The sequence below is a fragment of the Varroa destructor genome, unplaced genomic scaffold (assembly GCF_002443255.2).
Source record: "Varroa destructor unplaced genomic scaffold, Vdes_3.0 BEIS01000007.1, whole genome shotgun sequence".
NCBI lineage: Eukaryota > Metazoa > Arthropoda > Arachnida > Mesostigmata > Varroidae > Varroa > Varroa destructor.
The window spans coordinates 3,084,835-3,104,360 of NW_019211460.1; the positions used below are offsets into that span (position 1 = coordinate 3,084,835).

Here is a 19,526-nt window from a genome sequence, read left to right on the forward strand (position 1 = left end):
AATACGAGTACGAGTTCAGTTTAGTGTCGGACGTAGTTTTTGATACGATTAGTCTATGGCGTTAATGTAGCGATCAAGAGATAAAAAGGCAGCACATGAAGAATGCTGTCTCTCGATACGCTGGCACAGTAATAAACCGATCAGAACGTTTCCTGATGGCCATCAGTGACGTCAGTCGACGCTCTAATGGCTTTTGCCCATTTTATGTCAGCGACCTTCTCAGATAGCAGAAAACATTTTGTTTGTGCTATAAACAACGATTATAAGCCAGAAGAGATCTAGCACAACTTCGCGACGCTGAAGCGTTACGATAAAAGAACGATTACAGAGCTATTTGGTCTCACTGAAGATCCCATTGTACCGTTCTATCTGTCCTAGCGTGACTTTGTAACTGGGAAGTTGTTCGTGTTACGCAGCCACGACCTGACTCAGGCCTTAGAAACTCAATTGATTTTGTTTCAGTGCCCACCCATACGACTCAAACACATTAGGAAGTATTCAAAGATTTTGCAGGAACTTTATTAAACAATCACTGAGCCCTAATTGAAGTGGCTTACCAAGTCTTATGACACTAAACAGATTGCACGCACCTATTGCTTATCTTAGCAAGATAATTATGTTCCTCTCTTGAGATAAGTATAATTTTTCATAATAGATTCCCGAAGCCACACAGCGTCCGGTTAACATGAACATTTGTTAAATATTGACTTTTGAGCACGACTGACGTTCGACTTTGATGACGCTATGATGCCTGCACCTAGTAAATGATCAATTATGGCAAAATATTTCATTGAAGCCACCATAGATGCGCCCGTTCTCGTTTCCTCTCTACCTTCGTTTCATAACCGTTCTTTTTTTTTTTTGTTTCCCAATTAATCCAGCTCTCTAGGTACTTGTTGATGGTACACGAGCGTATACACGGAACATACAGGTAAGTCACGACAAGCACAAAACTACCGTCTTTGGGCTATTGCCGCTATCAGACAAGAACAGTCCCATAAGCGATCTATTTAACTGGTTAGTCATAAATTAATGAGAAACAGATTGACTGATTCACGCGCTATCAGACAGGCTGGCTTCGGAGGCCAGCAACTAAACAAGCAACTTTCCCGTACAAAGAGCCCGATCACTAACGCTAACTTATAGTCGTATGAGCATCAATATCAACTTTTTACTTATATAGCACATACAGAGACAAACGTATACGGACTTGCATGTACGTATTATAACGGACATAATAGGTAAAATCGGCGCGTACGTAAAGTTTCACGAATGATTTTTGGTTTGGTCGTACGCACACCAAGTAGACTTCAGCAGTTGTTACTTCATTCTGCACGGTTGGAGTGAGTGAGCGAGCGTTTTTTTTTTCTTGTAACTGCCGCATCTCGTTCGCGTGGAGCGGCTCGGGTAATGTCGGTAAATGTCGTGCTTTTTTAAATAAATTACTGTTAATATGATTCAAAAGGTTAATGCTTTGATTGTTTGTTGTCATTTTATTATCTTTCTGACTTTCTATATGTATCTATAGGTAACAATATTTCGACACGTCGAATTTATATTGTATACACCAATTTACTTCGGAACTTACGTTCTCTCCAAATGGCACAACTATAAACAGTTATATTTTTAAACAATCCATTCGTTAATGCTCTCACCGAAATGGATTTGAAATTTTTCCATTAATGACTGAGAGCGTTCGATATATCTGTATCAATTCCTAGCTCAGTATTTATTTCTTCGCAAAGACACATAGAAGCCGGCCTCACCAGCAATAGTTTAGAGCGACGTTCTCGCTAATATACGCTGAGTTATGTCTACGAAGCAACTTAGGCACTAATTCCTCCGAAACCTTGTGGGTCTTCGGCTGTTTGTTTACGATATTTACACTCACGAAGTTGTACTCAGAAGCATGAAAAGTTCGAATGGCGCTTGATTTTAAGCTAGGCAAATTTAATCAATAATCATAACTTTTTTAAGTAACAGAACGCATCTACGCATTATTAGATTTCTGTTAAAAAGAAAAAAAAATACGTTATGCCATTATTATCAGGCATCAACAATCGGTGTAATGACGGGCAGTTGTTTCATATGTATGTAACACTAACTCGCATTGACGTCAAACAAAAATCCCGCTTCTAAAAGTCCTCTACAAGCCTATGACACCATACGCGGTAGTAAAGTTGATATTGTTCTGTAAACGAAAAAAACATATGCACATAGCTGCCAGCGGGTTCAGCTGATCAAACCCTTTAAACATCATTTCATTAGTCTTTGAAGCTTGTTATTGCCACTCCGTTACTAATGGTGTCCTGCCCTCTAGCCAGTTGCAACTCAATCGGCCATCGACCACAGTTCTTTCTCCGATTAGGGACATTTTTTGAAAATGAAGTTTTCCTGTGTTGCAAGGTATAAACTTGCAGTTGAGCGATTTGATAAGCTGAGTTAAAATTACGAAGTTGGGAACGTACGAACAAATGCAGCCTACTGCACTGTATAATAAAGCCTTTATGAAGATGTTGTAAATGAAGTAATTCGAAGATGTTCAGTATCAATGGAGTTTGCCCATAACACATTGTTACCTTCACATGCTTGTGATACATATTACTACGAGCAATGAATTACAACACTTCAGTGTATACGGACACACGTGATTTTATCCCTAGCTCACGGCATTTTCTGTCGATTACCGAAAAAAAAATACTTAGTTTTTGTGGCAGTTACTCATTGCTGTTCGATTTCGACATGTATGCCATCGCAAATACTAACGTTGATGGATTATAACTATTGGCAAAGTGATCGAACATCCCTTTAGAGGTACGAGTCGTAATGGCTTGAGTCGTCTCACTGTCGCGCGGTTAAGCCTAAATAGGAAAATTTAGTTAGCTAAGGGTAATTTCCGGTGCAGATTAAATAATTATACAAAAATATAGAGATACCGTCGGCTGCCGTTCGTTAAACCATAGTGTCCGTTCAGAGTCTCAAAGGTAGCTTGAAACGCCAACGATGCTTCACGATCCGGAACCCTTGATTATGTTACTGCTTTATAATTCCGATAGGCTAAATTTACTTCTGTCCATCCATAGCAACATTGCAGAAGCTAAAAAGGAAAATAAACACAACCACCGCCATGCTCCTACCCAATCAATTCTACAAAACTCGATAGTCGATAGTTGACGAGTAGATAATAGTAACAGCAGATTATCCTTTCTACTGTCGAACCCGGGCGTGGACAAACTTTGTTTCATGCTATGCGATACCGGTCGCAAAGCTCGAAATATAGAGAGTCATAACTTCATGCGTTGCTGAAAGGGTACAAAAGCGAACAAAAACACTACGCGGAAAACACACACAAACAGAAGACGGAACCTTCCGACTTTCAATAAATCATCGATCATTTATCCTATCTATTTAGGAACGTATAGTAGTAGTAGCTCAACGAAATACATTCATAATCTAATTCATTGCTACCATCGATACTATCCTATGGATGGGTTTATAGAGCGCGGGTCTATCAATATCAGGTGTGAATATCTGAGACTAGCATAAATGACAGTTTCCACGTTCATGGCGTGTTGCCACGCGATACCGCTAGCTCATCGTTCACACGATTCGCCTGTGATTCGCAAAAGCCGAATGGTCAAGTTAAGTCAAGTTCGTTTAGCAATCAACTTGAAGTTATACAAATATGAAGGTTTGCTTTAAGAAGCTAGTATGCCATCTCTAATATTTAAAGTTACGTTATAACCCAACACTACAGAAGTTTGGCTTCTGTAATGTAATGAAATTATATTATGAATTACTACGTGGTAGGTCAAGACTCAATAAGTAATAACCTTCAGTAACTTGAATGCTAATGAATTCATTGTTTTGAAAAGTGTCTATCTTTTTTTTAAAAGGTGATTACCTCAACTTATTAGCTACACATATACAATATAACACATGGTGAAGTTTTTGAATTTGTAATTAATAATACTAACCATAGATAATCGTTATAAGCGACCAGTAAGGTGAATTGCTAAGCGCCTTCATATTTTCCAAATATGACTATTTGTTTTATGACTAACTTGATCATGTGATATATTTACCCGTCTGATTCTCACGGTTATTGCAAAGTTACAACTTACGAGACCGAGGAATCTTTAGTTAGAGTACAGAAAACATGCCATTGTTTGGCGCTTACGATTCGTGCACGGCGTAGACAAAATATAGATGGCTGACACATGATCATGATTGATTTGATCTGTGATGGGCATACTTCACATTTAAAAATAAAAGTCCGCATATACCGAGTCTGCAAGACTTGGATGAACAGTAAACTCAATAACTGGAAAATAGAATTTTCAAAAACGATTTCGGAATTGAGAAAAGAATCATCGCCTGATAAGGCATCATCCTATTTTCACCCGTAGTTTGACCGCGATTTCCGTTGACGTTTATGCATAGAGCTTGAATCATGCGAGTTGGAGCAATATATCAGCATAAAAAAAACCCATTCCTATGTTGTCACAAGCCGTCTGAACGCTGGTTGATACGCATTCAATGTTTAGATGCAGAATTTTATGTAGGCAAAAAGTGTTTTCTGTAAATTTTATTCACCAATAAAATTCCTCGAACTAAACCGATAAATAAACAATAAAATGAACGCCTCGCATATTTGTCTAATTTACATGTTATCTAGCCAGCAACTCTCCTAACAGTTCTATCGTTCAACGACGCGTGATATCGTTAGGATAAAGCTGCACCCAGATGACATTATGAGTAAATGCTTCCTTTAAAAAATTCGCTATATACTAATCTTGTCGCTTGTTTCAGTCATTTCAAAAGCTCTACATAACCATTACATCGCACCCTATCCTTAGCATCAAAGGCCGAATTCAGCGTCAGGAAAACTGAAGTCTGTTTTCTTAGTTATTTTCAGCTGAGTCCTGGCGATGTGGGCGATTTACAAATAGCGTTTGTCAAACAAAAGGTACCTCCTTTTGACAACGACAGCAGCGTTTTGATAGGTCTCTACCTGCTAAATATATAGACCGGCAAGCTAATACAGGTTCGAGTATACGAGCAGATGCGTTTTCTTCAGCGCTGGACACAAACCGTCTAAAATCTTAGAAAGCCAAATTACGGAATCAAATCAGCGTAAAATCACTCCTTCTACTCTAGGAGCCATTTTACCGAAACTCGCTAATGAGTCCCATATATTGTTGCTCATTTTGTTGTCGACTTTTAAAACGGCAGAGGTTCATCAGTGTTCTTGAGCTATGGACAAAAAATCGAACCGAGAGCAAATCCGCGACATCAAAATGAGCTGTAAATGGACATTGTTCGAGAAGTGTTATTAAACGACCTACAGAACGTATATAAAACCATCTTCAATATTACAACGTATTTTTGTCGCGCAGTGCAAACGCTTTTCGGAAGCATAAGTCCGAACTGTATCCTAATCATTCGTCGCAATTTTTTCTTGAAATAATGCATGCGCCGGTTTTCCATTTTCAGAAAAATCACTCCATCTTCTGCATTTTCTGTGAGACCATGTTCGGTATAACCGTATAGTATTTGGCATATGTTTTTTCGTATATGTTGTTTAATTATAACTATACGTACAGCTTAACCGTACCTCTGTGGGTCACGGAATCGGCAAAGTTCGGGACAATCCTCTGAGGATTCTCTAGGACCACATTTAACGGGAAGAAACTTCGAAAACTAGCTCGATTTTATATGCAGTCGCACGTTAACCAACTGATACCAATACAACTGTATGTGCCTAACTACAGTTGTATTTTAACCGCACGCCGCGAATTAGTCGTTAGTGCATATATAGCTTGTCGTATTTTCAATTTAACGAAAATTGTTTTTTTTACTCCGAACCTGTGCGCCTATAGATGATTCGTAATAATGGCAAACAGCTCCAATGACAGATTCAATATCGTGCACACTTTTCATATTTATGCGTTTCATAGAACAGCATCATGGTCGTATCAGCCGTTCCTGATCTAGTCAGTTCGGATCGCTTTCGTTGTCAGCATAACCTTTCGATCTTCAGTAGATTCGAAATTCTGCCAGCGCTATATTCGCGAAGCTCTGCTAATGTAGCTAACTAACCCAAACGTATGACAGCACTGGCAGGCATGTAACAAACATGGTACCTTTAACCAGCTAAACATTTAGTTAAATCTTACCTTATTTATTATAGATCGATGGCGAAATCATCCATATTTCTTTGTTAGGTGTCCAAAAAGCACTTAACACGCCGTTAGATATTCCCGAGCATTTTAGTCACATACTCCTGCGTTTCTGACCACGAACACAGCAAAACCAATTGCTAATTATCAGTTCGCTATAAAACGTGTGCTTTCACGTTACGGCTTTACTATAGAAGAGGAATTGAGCAAAACAAGATTAGCCGATGCTTGTCGAACAGTATGGCTCGTAGATATCTTTTGCTTTATGTGCGAAGCCTGAATTACGAACTACTCAATGATCTGTTTCTGGACCTATTCCAGTAGAGGAATCACCATCGGCCATTATATACCTGCATAGTGTGAAGGATAGTCCCATCGAAACAGGCGAGATACTGTTTATTACGGAAGAACTGCTGTTTTAAGCACGCTATCATATGACGCTAGAAAATCTCATACCATATGGAAGAACAATAACAACACTTGCAAAGGTCGCGCTAGAACTAAGCGAGGGGTTCCGCGTGGGCCAACGTTGTTTTATAACGTCACATGAATGATTGTGTCGTATTAATGACACTTGGCTAGTAGTAGGTATATAGTATGATAACTGAGTAGACGCAATCTTTTTCCTTTAATTGCGTTAGAAAATGTTACGCGTACCTACAACATTATATTGGTCGATGTAACTCCAAAAAAAACAGGTCCGATTAGTGAGTTAATTTAGCCTTTTGAAGGCTAAATCAAGCTGACATTTCGATATGATGAGTGAAGCTGTTGAAGGCGCCTTACATTCGTACGGGCAGAAAGGGTACGCTAGAAACCTGCACCTGTTCAGTACCGGCGCGCTGCGCGTACGGGAATTCAGTGTTGGCGTTAGAAATAACTCGCACATCGTTTCACACCATTGCACTACTTACTGTTCGTTGCCAGCAACGGAAACGTACAGGGTTAATAACAACAACAACATGTTCATTATCATCGGCAGTGTCATCATTCCGATATTCACGAGTCAACAGCGGCCTATCGCTGTTGCTTCCACGTTTTGTAGATTGCCTAAAACGAAGACGCCGGTGAGGCCGGTGCACGTCGTTGCTGGTGTCAGCTGTTTTCAGTCGCCAATGCTTCCACCTTCTTAGATATACAAACGATGGATCGACGCTCACGAAGCAGACTACTGCTATTGCAGCGGCTGTACGGATGTCAGTCGGTCGTCTGATGAAGGAAAAATCTCTCTTTGTCGCCTTTGCCGAGCCGAGAGGTCGGCGTAAACGCAGATAGGCGGCGACGGTGACGACGGCAATGGACGGGCGGGCGATGAGTGAGCACTTGACGCCCCAGGCAGCAGCGGCTGTAACGGAAAAAGATAAAGAAACACGGTAAACTAGATGGCTGTGACGGTGACGAAAGCAGCGAGGAAAAGATACATGCGCGACGCGGATCGAGTCAGGTGTAGACAGGAACCACTAAGTCAGAATTCAGTTGAGCTTGAGAGGGAGTCTGTTGCTTCGTTGTGCGTACCTTCCTAGGTTTACCGGCCTTCTATCGCTCAGTTCAGTCGATGGTTCGTGGACATGCAGCGTCGACGGACAAACAAAGGGCGACCTGGACCGAATCGGTGGCTCACCGCTGTTGCCGCGTCCGCGGGGTCGGTGACTCGCTGGCAGCGACCCGCTGAACAGCGCTAGCACAAGACAAGAACGTCCAGAGAAAGTCAGACAGGAGCTATGTCCACTAGATGGGCTATCACACAATTCTGACTGGTTGTTGTTATTTAGAACGTCAACGCACGCCCATGGAAAGAAGCGATAACGAACGGTTCACCTTTTCCTTCTCGCGCTCATTGCGCCGCTGCCGTTGTCCTCACCACTCCATAACAGAAACGATAAAAGCGGCGACCGCGAAATACCTATGTACTTGCGCAGGGAAGAACCGAAGCTGCCTTTACTTACTTCGAACTTTTTTCCTCTCGCTAGTAAAGCCGGCCACAGACTACGATGTACTAATATTTTTCAGCATCAGCAAGAGAGCCAGTGTTCAGCTACACAAATGGAACTCGCATGACGAAAATTGGCATTTACATAGCACGCAATATCGTTATTACTAAACCGCGCCCGCGCTAACAAACTGGTTATAGTAAATATGCCGTTCGCTAGCTGAGACATTCTGAAAATAATTGGCCGACGCACGTTTCAGTGATAACAAATCATTTTCACAGTAACAACAATACACGGCTGAACGAAAACCACCACCACTAACTTAGCATATGCCACCGCCTATCGCGCGTCTGCTAAAGGTATAATATTTGGCTCGCCTCCCAGCTGACATCTATATACATTTTAGTCGGAATCAGATGGTGACACCGATACCGCATAGAAGAAAACACGTCGAACATTATTATTTATATAAATCAATATTAGATAATTATTCTCAAATCGTCAAATGCTATTTCTGAGTAAATTTTCTTGCTTGTACGCCTCTTGTCTCCCTCTCCCTTTTTCTTTTCTATCCTTTCGTATTCGCCCACCTGGGGCAAGTGCGCAATTTATTGTACGCGTGCGCCCACGAGGCAAACGGTGTGTGCGGTAGCACGAGACCGGGCCGTGACCCCTTCTTAATAAAGATTATCAAGATCTTCTATTATGTTACATACAGTTGCTGTTTCACAAGCATATTTTTCAAACGTGCAATTGCAAGAAACTGGTTAGCTAAACAGACTTATTAAGTGAAATTATCAAGTTTAGAATGTTGTCATATATTTAGGTGATTTTCCCGGGAAAGGAAACTACAGCGGATCGGGGCGCATCGAAGGTATGAATGCGTTAAACGGTAACTTCGGCTGGGTTTCGGCGAAGAGTAAAAACGCCTTCACTATTCAGTGCTATAGCGGCTTTTAATCAAATATGGCACACCGGAACATTAATTAAGGCCTCTTTAAGGGTTACAGTTTCTAGTAGTTTTTGCCATACGGCATAGATGACTACACGAGGCAATTGCGTTCAGGCGTGGCGACTGGGACGACCAAGCCTTTAGTTGAAAGGCATCCCAAAAGTTGTTGCTTCAGCCAACGATATGTTGCTACATGGTTTGTGTAAGTAAAGGAAGTTATCTATTTAATTTAATTCACAGTATATTGTAATATTATGTATAAATAGTAAAAACAAATGATTAACACATTTGTAACGATATAGCAGCGTGTATACTATGCATACTAGCAATAGCTCTGTGCTATAACTATTATACAAATTCACCAACAACTTTTCATACCTCTCACTTCGGCCCATCGCTAACGCCGTTATCGTCCTTATGCTGTGAGGTACGTTTTCAAAACATCAACGACGCGTGTTATGTTACTGGTTCGAAATAGCCTATAGAAAATCATATTAAGGCCTGCCTTATATAGATTTGAGAAACAGGCCAGCTAGAGAAGATGACTCTGCCCCCGAATACCCCACAACTTTTGCTGAGGTAAAGTTATATACCTATAGAACATTTTGTAGAAGATGAAATTGAAAACACTTTATCACAGAGTAGCTAAAGAAAAGACCAACGCTATGTATGAAGTTCAAAGTCTAGCTAAAGCCCAATTGGAACCCGTAAATCTTTCTCAGCAATCTGACTAGAAAAATGGTCATGTCAAAATGTGTTTGTTTGATGGTTTGTGAAAGCATAAAGTCATACACTTTTAGACATGAATGATGATGCCATCGGCGATGGTTCAATGGAGAAAGCAGCCGGTGTCATTGAAAAGCCTGCTTTACTAGAACTACATGTATCGGTCATTTTCGCACAGAGATCACGGTTCGTCTAGTACATTCTTATTCAATTTGTCGAATGAAAAATTACTTCCTATTTATCGAGCTTATTAGTTGCAATCACCTGGAAAATTGAAGGAAACTCGATCGAATTTCCCGCCAATAATGTTCCGTCCTCGATCATTGTCACGCGCTGTGTAACAAACTAACGCTCTGTAGAAATTTCTGTTGCACTCCTGTTTTACAGTAATGCTATTCGAAAAAATGGTTTTATTTCACATTCAAATATTTAATTCAGAGCCTTATAAATATGCTCGCTTCATATGACGGCCGGAAGGATCTTTTTCCAATTAAGGTGCCGATGTTCCAGGATTACCTTATTTCGGATTAACATAAATACCAACTGCACTTTACGATAGCATTTATTAGTAGGTAAAACTGAGCTATATAATAAAATAGGCTACACCTATTCTAGTGGAAAATTGCCTATAGGACGTAGTCGTCAATGGGACAATTTTAGAAAATGCCACAACCCCAATTACTGTAAATCTTCAATAAACTATATCCAATAAGCTTTTCAAAAATCTTAAATTATCTGAAAATGAAACACTGGAATTTTGTTAAACGTTAATGGTCGTATTAGTGTTCTCGTCTGATGTGCTTAGCCTTAGAAAAAATGATTAATAAAAAGTTATTTTTGCTAGCTTTCGGTGAACCTGCCATTCCAACTCCATTCCATTCTGAACTACTACTGCTTCCACGTTTACGGAGCCCGATGGTTAAATACTTCTCTTAGTTTCTAGGTTTTAATGGAAAGTTCTGTTAGGTAGACGTAATGACCTCTGGCGACTTGGCAGTAAACAGGATTACATGATTCTCTTATGTTTCAAACTACACGTAAATTTGGGCAGATTGACGAAACATTGAGGCTTGTCGATATTTTTTCGGCAACGATAGTTTTGACATGCGATCTGCGACGACGACGACGACGACGACGATGACTCTCCCAAATAGTCCTTGTGATAGAAAAACTGGGCGGTATCATTCATTTGTTAATAAAGAAAACTGTCGGTATTGGCTTGCGTTGGCATGCAGTTATCTATTATCTAATCTTTCTTAACAACGTAAACAAGTCTATGCCATATAGAAAGTGCCGCAGCTTTTTCGTATAGATGAATGGCATTGTAAATTGCGGATAAGAAATGCAAGATCGGCTATTTTTATCTATGCGTTCGCAAATACTGGCTGTATATTAGTTACAGCTTAACTTGTTTTGTGTGAACATACAAGTATTTACTACCCGTAAAATTAGCAATAACTTGATTTTATGACAAGACTGAATTTTTTAGCATTGTATAGTTAGTATTATTTGACATTTTATATATTCGTGCCATAAATCCAGTGATTGGTGCAATTCAAGAACGAAGTTTGTGACAATTTGCCCTCCTGCAGTGCAGGCATAATTTCCAATTTTTAAACCAATAGGTTGTTGTTGGCGGAAAGCACCGAAACAGACCGGTTAGCCAGTAGAACTTGCACTGCGTCAAAAAACTTGTTCACTGAACCTAGTGCTTTCAATGAAATTACTTGCGTTTAGATTGTCTATTATAAAAGAATGATACTTCTGTATTGGATGCCAACAATGCTCTGAACTATTTTAGAAAATGGCGGAGTAATTCACAGTGCTCCTAATCTGATTTCGGATTTGACGTTTGAAAGAAACAGAATGAGCGTATTCCGTGTATGCACAGTATTCGCAGCGTTGTCGTACGCATCGGAAAAGCTATCCCTACAGTCTTCATACAGGAACTTTCTGCTACGAGAGACACATTTTGCAAATGAAAATGTCCATTGCAAATAACAGCAGAATAATCTCTCTTGAATCATAAGCCCTAAATGAAATCAACATTACCTATGTACGAGTGAACTTGAAAAACATACCTCTGTCAATATTTTTCGTAACAATTATCAAATATCATAAAAGGAACTAATGCGACGATACAAGTCTACAGAATGCGTGTAAAGATTTTTAAGTCTTATTTATTTATTGGGGTAAATATGTGGATGGGATGAACGGGTCGCTCTAACGCTAACGGGGAACTGTAGAAAACACAAAGATGAATTATTGCTATCGTTTTAAATCAAAGAACTTATGCTCGAAATTAAACGTTAAACGTGAGCTGATCTTGCTTGAGTGTTAATCCAACTCGGGTTCTGACTGTCGACGTTTTGTTCTGAAGGCCAAGTTGAAGTTCATGCGACCAAGCGGCACGGGTGCACGTGCGATCCAGGTCGGTGCACAGCACAACACCCAGACAGAAAATAGGAATAAAGCGTGAATTCTGAGAGCGGTTATTGTACTATTAAAGCCCGATTTTGGGGTCTGTTCAAAGCGTCGAATAGGTCGACACTGCCATCAACGCATTGGTCTGCGAATCAAATTTTCCTGTACAAGCTTAGGTATCTCGGATGAAGTGAAAATGACCCTCATTTGTAATACCGCTTCACAAGGACTGGATCACTTGGAAAAGAACTGAAACATAAATAAGCCTTCCAAAGCTAATATCCTATCCTAATATGAATTATTGGATAGCCTTAATCGCAAGCACTTCTTGAATTAAAGAACCTAGTAGGTCGTTTTTTTATGCCAATCTATTTGGGTAAGGCATTGTTAACCTGGCAATGTTTTTGTATGCTATCCGCTATTACATGTTCCTGCTGCTTGCCAAATGACGTAAATAATCTCAGTTCTCGTCACCGTGATTGCGCAGTGTTTGCCTACCAAACGTTAGGGATACGTTGTGTTGTAAGCTCAATTCAAAAGAGTAGAGACACGTTGCCCTTGCCGGAAACCAGCTGTCCGGAAGGATGATTTAATTTCGGTAAAATTAGGAATATTAGCACGTGTATGAGCCCTTAACAATTTTGACGGTGATTTAATTAGGTTTGAAATTGGCAGTACGATATTTGTGTCCGGCCATCATTCTCTGAGCATACCAGACTCTGCGAGAATCTATCGTATATAGTTTATTAAGAGAAATGAATTTCCGTTAGATCATTCCTTTTAATTCTGTTAAAAAGAAGGATTTAACGTTGCTAATTTAATGCAGCATTAGGGTTTGTTGGTGGCTAACTAGCTAAATGCTGGGAGGCTAGGTTTCCGTTCGTCGATGGCGTCCACCGTTCAAATGACCAAGGTAATCTGTCATTCACCAACTTCAAGCCCGCCCGTCACTTAGGGTAGGACAGATTACATCACCATACTGGTCCTCTATAAAGCCTAGATAAAGTGTGCCACCTCTATCGCTGCGCCAGCTTGACAAAGTAATTAAAACAGAATTGAAATCTAAATAGATATGCCTGAATGTTTCGACGTTTATGTCTAGCAACGCCGTTAAGCTTTTGGTCAGACGGCTGGCTCCGAGCACAAAACGAAGTGTGTGGATGCCCAGGTTCGAACCTAGACCAATGCGTATCCCTAAGCTTAGCAAACAAATACGTTACCCACAAAGACATATCAGAGGCAAACACATGAATGCCACATTCGCTGTTAACGTTATCGTTTGTGATTGGACGGATTGTGCTGCTTCCGTCATAACGGCTACAGTCAAAAACAGCGAGTCGCCATTTTTTTTTTTCTTCTATGTACCGAAGCCTCGCGAGTTTTTGTCCTCAGGTTAATATTGCTGATCTATTGTCACGTCACACCGTAGGGCCCTCTAATATGTCTCAACCCATGAACTTAAAATATTGCGGCTTTAATACGTAATACCATGAATATTGTTTGAATATAACCGCTGTCGCAGACGTGCTTAATTAGTCCAGGGTAGGACACCTGAACATTTGGGCATTTTCTCATGTTTTGTTTCTGATATTGTATCTACATAAAAACAGATGTTTTAATAGTTTTTTACATTTGCCAGAAGTACCATTCAGATCATTTGGTTTGTTCAATGTAACCACCAGCTTTTATTCAAAGCCTAAAACACTTACTAAACATTTTATGTGCATATATAGTACATAATACTCTTTCTCTAATCCGCACACCACTTGTCAGTAGTAACCATGTGCCAAGCGAAATTGGCGAGTATAAATTAATTAAAGTATCGCTTAAATACGTTTCCTACAAAAAAGCTAAGAGCATTAGATTTTGGCTTAACGGCAGGCCAGAAGCAGCAAAAATGCAAGCGTTCAAAATGACCCAAAAGCCTTGAAAAACTAACTGTTGGAGCTTATATGGAGTAATCAATTGTCAACCGATACTCCACTATTCAAAACGGCCGTTTCTGTGTAGAAAATCTAAATGTAACAAGAAAGTTCTCTCGGCTATAAAGTCTTTTGGTTTACCTTGTAGAAATCCTTCCTCGGATTCTTCATAAGCCACATAAAAAAATTTCAATAACGTAGATTGTCGATTTCGGACAGAAAAATTACATTTTTCATATTGGTGGGAGCTCGTCTAGCGCGAAAATATTAAATAATTTTTGCTCAAAATCCGTAAACTTTTTGTTTTGTTCAAGAAAACAACGGGTTTTTTTTGTGGTATTAGAGATATCAAAAGCGGCAAATGAGCGCATGCCCGTTATGACAAACAGCCCACATAACATTGCCCCAGGTTAGGTGCCGTGCCCTGTGTACACAAAAATGTGGCAATGAAGGAAGTTTATTCACAAACAATAATCACATTATTCGAAATCATTAAAGAAACAATGATTTAGTGTTTAGTTTATGTGAGTCCAATTATTAGATAAAATAAAGCAACGTCGTATGCAGCGGTCTGCGATAATAATAATAATAACAATAGAACATTTAACTTTAGAGAAGCGAAGTTTATATTTGTATAGTTGGTGGTCATTTACAGGTCGCAGAGGCCCATTTTAGCGTATTACGTGTATGAACTTCGTGAACTATTCCCATTTCACTCGTGGTTCTGTTGTAGTTCGTCATTGTACGACAATATCAAAGGAACATCGATGAGAGGCTTTTTTACGGTTGTAGTATCAAACAGTCTGCTCATCAATGGGCTATAAAATAATGAGCATAACTAGACTTAAACGAGATAAGTATTGTTATTATTATATTAGGTGTGCGATTTACACCGTGAACGTGTGAGGCCGTGAGCGTGCTTCATATTCTGAACTTTTTCCTACTTGACTAATTCTATATTAATGTATCGTCTGTATTCTATGTATTCATTCATGAACTAGACATAGAATGTGTAAAAATATAAAAAAGCAAGATGTAATCATACCAGAATAATTATGTTTTATATGGAAGACAGTGGGCGTAATCAATACATACCAGACGCATATTTTTGCCTGCACCTGTCTTCTGAAATGTATGTAGGTACGTCGAGTGGAAAAAAAATGGCATCACGGCGTTGTCATACAGCGGTTTTAACTGGAGAAAGAAAACACACACTTTCGAGTGCGTCTACACGTAAGTCCAAGTACAAGTAAGCGACATATGTCGCTGTCGGTGTTCTTAAAAGACAGCTCGCCAGTCTCCAACGGATTGACACCTGTATTAGAACATAATTATTTGATTCGGCATGAACTTCTCGTATAAACGTAAAACTTCTATATATGGTCAATGGTGCCTGTACGCCAATTGGGGTTGCATGTATCGTATTCCGTCTATTTGTGTCCAGCCTTAAAAGACTGGTGGTAAACAGTCGAAATTTTGTGGGCAATCCTTTGTATGGTTTTCGGCATTATCATTTGCTGACTCACTCCGACTGTGATTACGAATAGCCAAATTTTTAGCAACGAAAAGCTAGTCCATAGATAACGATACCTTTTGATGCGATAAGATTTGCGAAATTCAAATACTTCATTACAAATAAAAACAAATTACGAGAAAGCTATTTGCAGAAAGATTCATGACTAACATCACGTACTATATCGACTTCACGAATCCAATTTATTAAATTAGGAGCTGTGTATCTCCTATATTGAATACCTAGTGTTTTACGAGCAAGATAGAAAATATTTTTTGATTACGGCCGTGAGCTTTGGCTGATTGATAATTATTCAACAGTCAAATTCCAAACATTATCTACTTGTAGATAGATTTGTGCAAAAGCGGTTTGCTCTAAGACATGCTTTTCAAAATGATGTACGTACTCGAAATGGGGTAAAACTCCCACTTCTTTAGAATCTCCTTCAATAAAGCGCAGATAATGTTGAAAGATTAGCACGCAGTAGCATGTAAAATATTGTTGGCCAGCGCTGAACACAGCTAAAAGGAAATAGGCGCTAGGTCTCACAGCAGGCCTATTGACGACCGATTGTATCCCTTCTGCAAACCGGCAGAAACATCATTTATCTTGCTTAGGATGCCGTGCTGGAGCCACGTACGTTGTACAAGTACGTTTTGATTTTGTTACGTATAAAAGTAAACATCTTTTTGCGGCCTGTGTAAATAAGAAGTACTCTAGGAAAACAATCCCGAAAGTGATCTAATTAATTACCGTGACCATGTAGCTTAAGCGGAACTGTAACCAAACGTCCGATCGACTTTTGCAGAACCAGTTGTTCAGGTAACTGTCATCGACGGGTTTTGGCTTGGCAGGCCTGGGGAATTCCGAAAAGGTTTGGCTGTTTCATGTTGAGCCCCATGTTTGAATCAATTGAATATTTTTTTTAGCCATTTCGTAGATAGATATGTGCTGTAACTATTGCCGGTGGCTACGACAGGTAAACACGATACGACAATTGAAATAGGCGGGTTTTATGGTCGTCACTGTAAGGGTTGTACTGCCCGCCGATCTGTCGTTCGGTCAGTGTGAGATGGAAATTCGTGGTGCTATTTAAGAACTGTAAACAATTTAGCCAACAGAATGTGTCAGCGGAGTGAATTCCGCTAACACATCCTGTTGATCCGCTGACAATGCCATATGACGTCGTCGACTATCGGCTGGGGTGCGTTACCCATCAGCAAGCCCATTCGGCAAACAAACGCTCAGTCAAGCGCCTTTTATCCATTTGTCCATGTCGCATTAACGCAAACAACGAAATATTCTTGGCGTATGATTAAGGCGTGTTTTCATGTCATGAATGGCTTATGTATTATTAAAATTCAATGAAGTCTCCTGCCTTTCCGCGGTCTCTGTTGCCTGTCATTATCACCTCTATAACAGGCCGCACAGTCACTTCTTTGTTTTTGTTATGTGAATACATGTACTTGCTGTCATAAGACTTTAGGTGTCACTTTGTCTTAATCGTCATATCACACATATACGGTGATGGAATGGCGTGGCCTATATGCACTTGGGTAATCAGTTGTTGGTACGTGATACATAAACGGTTCGCTTATTTTTCACTCTACTAAAAAAGCATTAATTGAGGCGTTTCTAATGCTATTTCGCACATATAGGTCATGCAAATCAAATGTGAAAAATTAGATTTAACTATTAAAGCGCATAGTATGCATATCTCTAAGCAAATATAAACCTTGACAAGTTATCGCTTCTCTTGGCAGAGGCCAGTCCGCTAAAATTAAAATTTACAATGTTCGAGGACCTCACAGGAAACAATGTTCTAGTGCCACTTGAGACAATCTAGCCACTTGAGACTAAAATAGTGCGTTATAAGGAGCGTACCAGTTTATGCTATAACAACAACAAATTCGGCCGTTCGTCATTCAAAAGTGCACACACTGTCAAATTCACGTTGCATCGAAATATTTGATTAAAGTATTTATATTAGTAAAATATCGAACAAAAAAAATCAAAACATCTAGTTGGTGTTATGATAAAATGAGTTGTAACTGTTCGTGTTAATCGGTTGTTGCATCCGCTAGAGTCATGCAAGCACCAAGTGACGAACCACAGATATGCTTATACATAGTGAGTCGTATGGACCGCTCCTCACTAAAAACTTAGCCTCAACAACGAGTAGATCTGTGCTCGATTCCATTCGAGTTCGTGTAAACGAGTAAACCCACTCGATGTCTTCATGCAATACTACAATGCAATACTATACGTAATAGCAAAACAATAAGTAAATATGAAACGCTATTTGTCCTTGCGCCAGCATTTCGAGCGATTTTTTCTTTGTTTGATCGGTTATCAAATTGTCACATAATTTTCGCCTGTGAAAATGCGTCGTCATCCTGCTTTGTTTGATAGATATCGCCGAAAGTAACGACACTAGCCCGCCCTGGTACGGACGATCTTTGCTTTGGCCGAATACCTCTACTACCGGTGGCAGAGATAGTCGACTCTTAACGCTAGCACCTTGCTAGCTGATTTTGCCCAAAGACAAAAACGTGTAGACAAGTTGCCGTTCTTATAGCGACCCATAAGTATAATGTGATAAACTAAAGATCAGCCGCTTCTGCTACATGTATCAGCATTGTCCACGTTGCGACACCGAAACTAAGCATACGTGAGTCCTCTGGCAAGCAGCGCACAATATAAAGTCGAATCATTTTCGCAGCCTGTTCTAGGACATCTCGAAAGTAAAAAGAAAGCGATGACGGTGGCAGAGCTTACTTGGCAGAAGCGCGCTGACACCATTAATATCAGCTTCTAAGCTAAGTAGCAATAGTGATATCGGCTACAACGAGTTCTAGCATTAATTTTTTACCATATGTGTTTCCTTTCATAAAACTACTAAATTAGAGGACATGTATTTCTCAAGTACTATAAGCAAACGCCAATGTGCCCAGGCACTCCTGGATAGGATGATGTTTCCTACAAAATGTCATTCTATCAATCTGTCCCGTTCATAAAAAATCATTATTGCAGTTTCATGTACGAGCTGAGCTTACACTGCATTATGTGTTTTGTTGCAATGCTTAGAAGCATGATAGAAGACAAGAACTATAGAAGCGCTATTATTTTTGTGTCTCGCAATTGTATCTTATGTACGTATTCACGTATTAGGAGTCATAAAATGAGACTCATGCCAACCATCCCGAGAATGCTCGCAGTACGATTTGGTGTGCTTTAAGGCCATAATGTTACATAATGGTGCCTATCCGCAGGGGACTTGAGGATCAGCTAGATACTACATTTACGCAAGTTTTATGTAATCATAACAACCGAAGGCTCAAACCATTACATCTGTACAGTAGAACGTTTTATTCTGATCACTTTTTTTTTTGATGAAAGTCACAATTCTTCAGAATCGTAGGCCCTAAACTTTGTTTTTCTAGCTAGGTTTACCAAGTTTTTATTTTTACAATGCAATTAACAAGCCACATGTCGATCAGTCAGATTAGATTGCTCTGCCGCTAGGTATTGGCCTTTATAATCGTTTCTCCTGTGCAATTTGTAATGCGCTCGCAGCCAGCCTTGGGCCAACAAGCCCATTTTTTCCAGATAAACTCGTGGTCGTAAAATTTTTGTAAATTTTGTACGATCACAAGCTTTTCCTCTTTATGTTCACAGAACAGAAAAAAGGACTCTCTGAAAACAGGGGAGGAAATAATTCTATGCGCATTTCCATATTTTTAAAAACCTTAAGGTCTAATTTGATTCATAACCATGGCCCTTGTTACTCGTTTATAACAACTCTCAAAACTCTTAACCGCTGCTACTACAGTTGTGTTAGCTAAACACAAGAAATGTCATTGAGAGTACCTATAT

The 19,526-nt window shown here is 39.7% G+C and overlaps 1 protein-coding gene and 1 long non-coding RNA gene across 29 annotated transcripts in view; one reads left to right on the plus strand and one right to left on the minus strand.

Annotated features, from left to right (window-relative positions):
• Positions 1–19,526, minus strand: part of LOC111253847 (galactosylceramide sulfotransferase-like) — a 56,005-nt gene that overhangs the window by 26,261 nt on the left and 10,218 nt on the right. For 3 of the 28 annotated variants that reach the window (XM_086975966.1, XM_086975967.1, XM_086975958.1), the window contains exons 1-3: positions 7,698–8,104; positions 6,840–7,527; positions 6,180–6,294 (exon numbers count right to left, since the gene is read on the minus strand). The exons of 5 other annotated variants lie outside the window; for them this stretch is intronic. The gene's annotated coding sequence lies outside the window, so the exon portion shown is untranslated. 20 more of the 28 variants (XM_086975973.1, XM_086975974.1, XM_086975964.1 and 17 more) reach the window with 15 other exon arrangements.
• Positions 16,861–19,526, plus strand: part of LOC147754197 (uncharacterized) — a 3,384-nt gene continuing 718 nt past the window's right edge. The window contains exon 1 of the long non-coding RNA XR_015317879.1: positions 16,861–17,220. This is a non-coding gene — a long non-coding RNA (uncharacterized LOC147754197). The remainder of the gene's footprint in view (positions 17,221–19,526) is intronic.